General features: G+C 50.6%; 1 protein-coding gene across 3 annotated transcripts in view; it reads left to right on the plus strand.

The window, feature by feature from the left end:
- PKNOX2 (PBX/knotted 1 homeobox 2) overlaps positions 1 to 5,919 on the plus strand; it is a 301,299-nt gene that overhangs the window by 85,949 nt on the left and 209,431 nt on the right. For all 3 annotated transcript variants that reach the window (XM_010829459.1, XM_010829458.1, XM_010829460.1), the window contains exon 2: positions 1,486 to 1,551. The gene's annotated coding sequence lies outside the window, so the exon portion shown is untranslated. The remainder of the gene's footprint in view (positions 1 to 1,485; positions 1,552 to 5,919) is intronic.

Below are 5,919 nucleotides of genomic sequence, written 5' to 3' on the forward strand. Positions count from 1 at the left end.
CATAAATGCAGTCCTCGTCCTCAGCCACGTGCCATCGGTGGTCTGGTCTTGTCTCTGAAGCACCTCCATGAGTCAGCAGTCTTGGTCCTGGAGATGTTAGTAGACAGCCCCAGGAAGTGCCTCATCTTGGGTGACATCATCATGAACAAGAGGGACATCTTTTCCAGGAGTGCGTTGTATCACACTCCATTCCTGAATGTCCTGTCTGAAACTCCACCTTTTCCAGGGAACCTGTCATCTTAACTAAAAGGAAAATACTACAGAGTGGTGGGGGTGGGGAGGGTTCTCTCTTTCATGACATTTCTTTGTAGGAAAACCTTCCATGGCTCCAGGAGCTCCCAGCCCAAGCCTGACCTCTCCAGCTGCCACTCGAGCTGGGATGCTCTGGCCCCAGCTGGCAGACTCAGCATTAATTCCTCCTCCAGTGTCTCAGGCACGCAGCCTCTGCCTTGTCCCTGGACACTCCATGCTTTCCCCCATGATTCTTGCTCAGATTGCACCCTTTCTTGGAATGCCACCTGTCTTCTTCCACCAGCTGAATTTTGCTTGACCTGTCCTCCAAGATCCCGGTCAAGTTCTCCCTCTCCCTGAAAACTTCCCTGAAGTCTCCAGCTCTCACAGTCCCTGTTTCTGTAGAGAGAGAGCGAGTTATAGTCTCTACCACACAGTTCAGCACTGCTTTATGTACGTTCTCATCTTATCTGATGGATATTCTTGTTTCACCAATGACGTGGCAGCACTTTTATTATGGGACCCATGGATTTTATTCCTGCTGGGCTGGGTGAGTGTAGATGGTATAAATATGTGCTGGCTTTTTTTTTTTTTTCTCTTTTAAAAATGTATTTATTTGACTGTACTGGGTCTTAGTTGCAACATGCAGGATCTTCGCTGTGTCATGTGGGATTTTTCGCTGCAGTGCACAGACTCTCTAGTTGCGGTACTTGGGCTCAGGAGTTGGGGCACTCGGGCTTAGTGGCTCCAAGGCATATGGGATCTTAGTTCCTTGACTAGAGATTGAAGCTAAGTCCCCTGAATTACAAGGTGGATTCTTAACCACTGGGCCACCAGGGTAGTCCCTGTGCTGGGTTTTTCTTCTTTTTATTGTTGTTGTTGCTTTATCCCAGGGTAAAGCAATCATGTTTTCTGATCTTATCAGTAACACCCCATCACTGTTCCCCACACACGTCTCCCTTCTAACCCAAGGGGACTCTTCACTTTCTGTAATCCTGCCATAAACCACAGCACTGGTGGTGGTGTTTACTTGTCTGGGCAGCTCCCCCATATGAGTTTCAAGCTTTCCCAGGGGCTCCTCCATTCTGTCCCCCTCTGCTGGGGTCTTTGGTCAGACAAGAGGCATTGGTAAATGATCATTGCTTTGCTCAGCTCAGGGCGCCCCACAGCCATGAGCTGCTTTTTCTCTGGGACTCCTACAGGGGAGGTGTTGAATCACACGCAGTCTATAAAGATGTCTTTTTTCACCATCAGGTTGAAACTGGAGTGGGACTCTGAGGCCGACCTCCATGCCGCTCACCAGCAAAGGGACTGTGAACTGTGAGTAGCTTTGATTGGCATTTTCTAAGCTAACTCAATAAGGTTATGGGTTAAAGACCAGCCCTGAACCTGATCTTCCACAACCATGCCTTGTGCGAGGGACGCGCTCGACAATGAGCCGGTCAGGACGTGAAATATGGTGGACCTGTAATTAGATGAGGCCTGAATGTGACGAAGAGGCCCTGTAACAGGACATCCTATTTAATTAGATTGTATTGATTGTGCATTACGGTGGGTCTGATGTGTTCTGTGAGTCATGAGTGTTGGAGAGGGAGATTCTGGAGTTTGCAAGGCCAGGCCAGACCCCAGCCACTATGGTGTGCGAGCTAAGTGTGGGAGGCTGTGAGAGGAGGAACCGGGCGAAGTTCAGAGCTCGCACTTGCTTTTATGTCTGGTTGTTTCTAGAGAGACACGAGGGAGGAAAAAGGAAATACGGCTGGTCGCTTCCCTCTGGTCAGCCTAGGAACCACTGCACCTTATATGTGTGTGTATTTGCTCATCAGACTCTCCCACTTGGCAGAAGTCTTCTAATCCGTAGGCCCTGGCCTCTGTCCAGTCTGCTCAGTGGAACTTTCTTTGGTAATTCAGCTAGAGGTGGTTTCTCCATCTTCTGGGTTTCTTTGCCCTATCTGTCTGCTGGGCATCTCTCTGCCCGCACAGTGCCCTCATGAGGCTGAGCTTCTGGAGACTGGTCTGGGATCCCCTCATCCTTATTTCCAGCTGTGCCCTCCATCCCGGCCCTGCTCAGGCAGTGTCAGCTGGAAGGGCCTGTGGCTGGGCAACCTCCCCCACTCTGCTTCAGGGGCTCCCGGGGCCCCAGCGGCTGCGACTTTGATAGTACATTGGCTCCCAACCAGTCCATGGAATTATAAATGATTAACCGTTATCAGCGCACATCTTCACCTCTGTGTAAAAATAGATTGACTGTAATGAGTATTTGAATAAATCATAAGAATGGCCACCCCGCGATCGTCTAACATCCTGCCGATGGCTGCCCGGTGACTGAGCAGGGCGCCGGCCCTCTGCCTAATGGCCTGCGAGGCCGTGCCGGTGCCTCCGTGATTGACGGGTGCGGCTCCCAGGGCACCCCCTCTCAAGCCCGCAGGCCTGGGGGTGGGAAAGGGTGCCTCCCTCCCTCCTGTTCCAGGAAAACCTACCTCAGAGATGGAGCCGAGGGGGCAGGAGGGGGGAGCCAGGGTAGGAAGATAATGACCTTTGTGAGAATCGATGTCTGCTCGCGGCGGAGGTTAGAGGGACCCCATAAGTCAAGTCAAGTGTGAGAGGAGCAAGCCGAGCGTGAACTTCGTGAGAGCCAGCAAGTAGGGGAACTAGGTCTGCACACATTCTGCCTGGATCCGTGAGGTCAGCTGGTGCCCAGCCTACGACCACCCAGCCTCGGGGGAGCGCCCTCTCGGGGACAATCTGGGACCTGCCCAGAGGACGGAGGCAGAGCGGGAATCTGCAGGTCCCAGGATGCTGAAATGGGATGATTCAAAGGGTCTTTCAGGGAGCAGGGGTTTTGCTCAGGCTGCCCCATGCAGGGGAGCCTGCAGAGAAGGGAAAGGTCTCAAAGTCTGAAGTGAGGGCTGGATTTGAAAAGGAAAAGTCAAACATAATTTGGGTGGTGTTCCAGTTCCTAGGGCTATGTAACAAACCACCCCAAGACTTAGTGACTTAACAACATTTATTGAGCTCATTTATTCTGTGAGTCAAGAGTCTAAACAGGGTGCAGGGGTGGGGGATACTGTCTCTGGTCCACAGGCCTGGGGTCTCCTCGGGGGCAGAAGCTGAATGCTGGAATCATCGGAAGGCTCGTTCGCTTGTCACTCTGCGGGTGGATACCAACTGTCAGCCGAGGTGTTAGGTGACATCAGACCCATGTGCCCTCTCCCTGTGGCCTGGACATCCTCATAACATGGGTGCCCTGGGGGAGCATCCCCCGAGAGGAGCCAGGAGCTGGGCGGGGCTGCCTGCTATCACTTCCACAGTTTCCTCTGTTTGGGGCAGACACAAAGGCTCACCTGGGTTTAAAGAAGGGGACGTGGACACCCCCTAATCCCATCTCAAAGGAGGAATAGGCACAGCACGTTCAATGAAGAATGTGTTGGGGGGTGGTAATATGTCATTGCAGCTGTCTTTGGCGAGGACACGCCCACAGCTAGTGTTCATCAGGTATGGCAAAGCACAGCCTCCTGAGGCAAGCTACAGAAAGCCCTGCTTTCAAGAATCAAACTCTTAACTCACACAATGTCTGTGTTTGAAGCCCCCCTGGAAGGCTAGGCTCCTCCCCCTGGCAGGATTCCCTGAGGACATGTTGGTGTTGAGGCTCTGCAGCTGGTAGAAACCTCTACCCAGTGGTCCTTCTCAGCAAGAGGGGCTCCAGTTTGCAGCCCACAGCTTGAAGTGCCAGATTTGGAGAGAGACTTAGACCTGTGACACAGACACCACAAGCCTTGAGCCCTTCATTCCCTGGGGTGTAGCTCCTTCCCCCACCCCTGACTCCAGGGCTTTCCAAGCTGGGAGACTCAACTTTGGCCAAAGATTGGATGAAGAGGTCCATCCCTGGATGGGGCTCAGGGCAGGCCACAGTCTGCTTCGTCCCCACACCTTCATACACTCACTCACACACACAACACTCTCACTCGCTCACACACACACAACATTCACACACAGTCACTCACACACACTCACACTCACAAACATAACACTCTCACACACACTCACTCACACATACACACACACAACACACACACACACACACACACACACACACACTATACCCTGTGGGAGGCGGAACCCTTGAGGCCCAAACTCCCTGTCCTTTGCCATTTTCCTGAGCCAGTTGCAGCCAAGTTTTGAAAGAGGATCTGAGTCTTCTGGATGCCCTGTCCTGACTTAAGGGGATACAACCAGAACTCAAGCAGCTGAAGGGTTGAGGGAGAACCAGTTTGTTTTTCCAAAGATACGGGAATGGCTAGTGACAAAAGGGAGGGGGTAGAGAAGAGAGGGGGCAAAGGGGCATGATTTTGATGAAAAGGTTTGGAGGGAGTGTCTGAAGTCTTCCACAAGTTGGCTAAATATTAATATTAATAACCATGTTAGTTGAGCACTTACTATATGCTAGAACTCTGATCAGCATGTGATGGGCATGTTCTCCTTAAAACCCTCTACTGCTTTATGAGACACTGTTATTATCTCAGTAGTACCTACAGAAAGGGGGCAGAGGTCCAAACACCAGAGAGGAACCCTAGTCAGGGATACAGTAAGTTAGCCACAGACCTGAAATCAAACTTAAGACTCTATTCTAAAGCCTTAATTACTTTATCCTGAGGCTCCAAGAAACCCAGTTTACTCTCCCGTAAAAGGGGGAAGTCTGATGACCTCATCTCCAACATCACCCGCAGTCCTTCCTTACCTTCCAAACGTGCAGAAAAGATTCTGGGAACTGGCTTTGTTGTTGTTCAGTCACTAAGTTGTGTCCAACTGTTTGTGACCCCATGGACTGCAGCATACCAGGCTTCCCTGTCCTTCACCATCTCCTCAATGAGTTTGCTCAAACTCATGTCCATTGAGGCGATGATGCCATCTAACCATTTCATCCTCTGTCACCTGCTTCTTCCCCTGCCCTCGATCTTCCCCAGCATCAGGGTCTTTTCCAATGAGTTGGCTCTTTCCATCAGGTAGCCAAAATTTTAGAGCTTCAGCTTCACCATCAGTCCTTTCAATGACTATTCAGGATTGATTTCCTTTAAGACTGACTTGTTTGATCTCATTGCAGTCCAAGGAACTCTCAAGAGTCTTCTCCAGCACCACAATTTGAAAACATCAATTCTTTGGTGCTCAGCCTTCTTTATGGTCCAGTTCTCACATCTGTACATGACTACTGGAAAAACCATAGCTTTGACTATAGGGACCTTTGTTGGAAAGCAATGTCTCTGTTTTTTTTTAATATGCTTTCTATGTTTGTCATAGCTTTTCTTCCAAGGAGTAAGTGTCTTTTAATTTCATGGGAACTGGCTTCAGTTCAGTTCAGTTGCTCAGTCGTGTCCGACTCTTTGCATCTCCATGGACTGCAGCATGCCAGGCTTCCCTGTCCATGACCGACTCCCGGAGCTTGCTCAAACTCATGTCCATCGACTTAGTGATGCCATCCAACCATCTTATCCTCTGTCGTCCCCTTATCCTCCTGCCTTCAATCTTTCACAGCATCAGGGTCTTTTCAATGAGTCAGTTCTTCACATCAGGTGGCCAAAGTACTGGAGTTTCAGCTTCAGCATCATTCCCTCCAAAGAAATCCCGGGGCTGATCTCCTTCAGAATGGACTGGTTGGATCTCCTTGCAGTCCAGGGGACTCTCAAGAGTCTTCTC

The sequence above is a fragment of the Bison bison genome, unplaced genomic scaffold, assembly GCF_000754665.1.
Source record: "Bison bison bison isolate TAMUID 2011002044 unplaced genomic scaffold, Bison_UMD1.0 scf7180017864506, whole genome shotgun sequence".
In the NCBI taxonomy this organism is placed as follows: domain Eukaryota; kingdom Metazoa; phylum Chordata; class Mammalia; order Artiodactyla; family Bovidae; genus Bison; species Bison bison.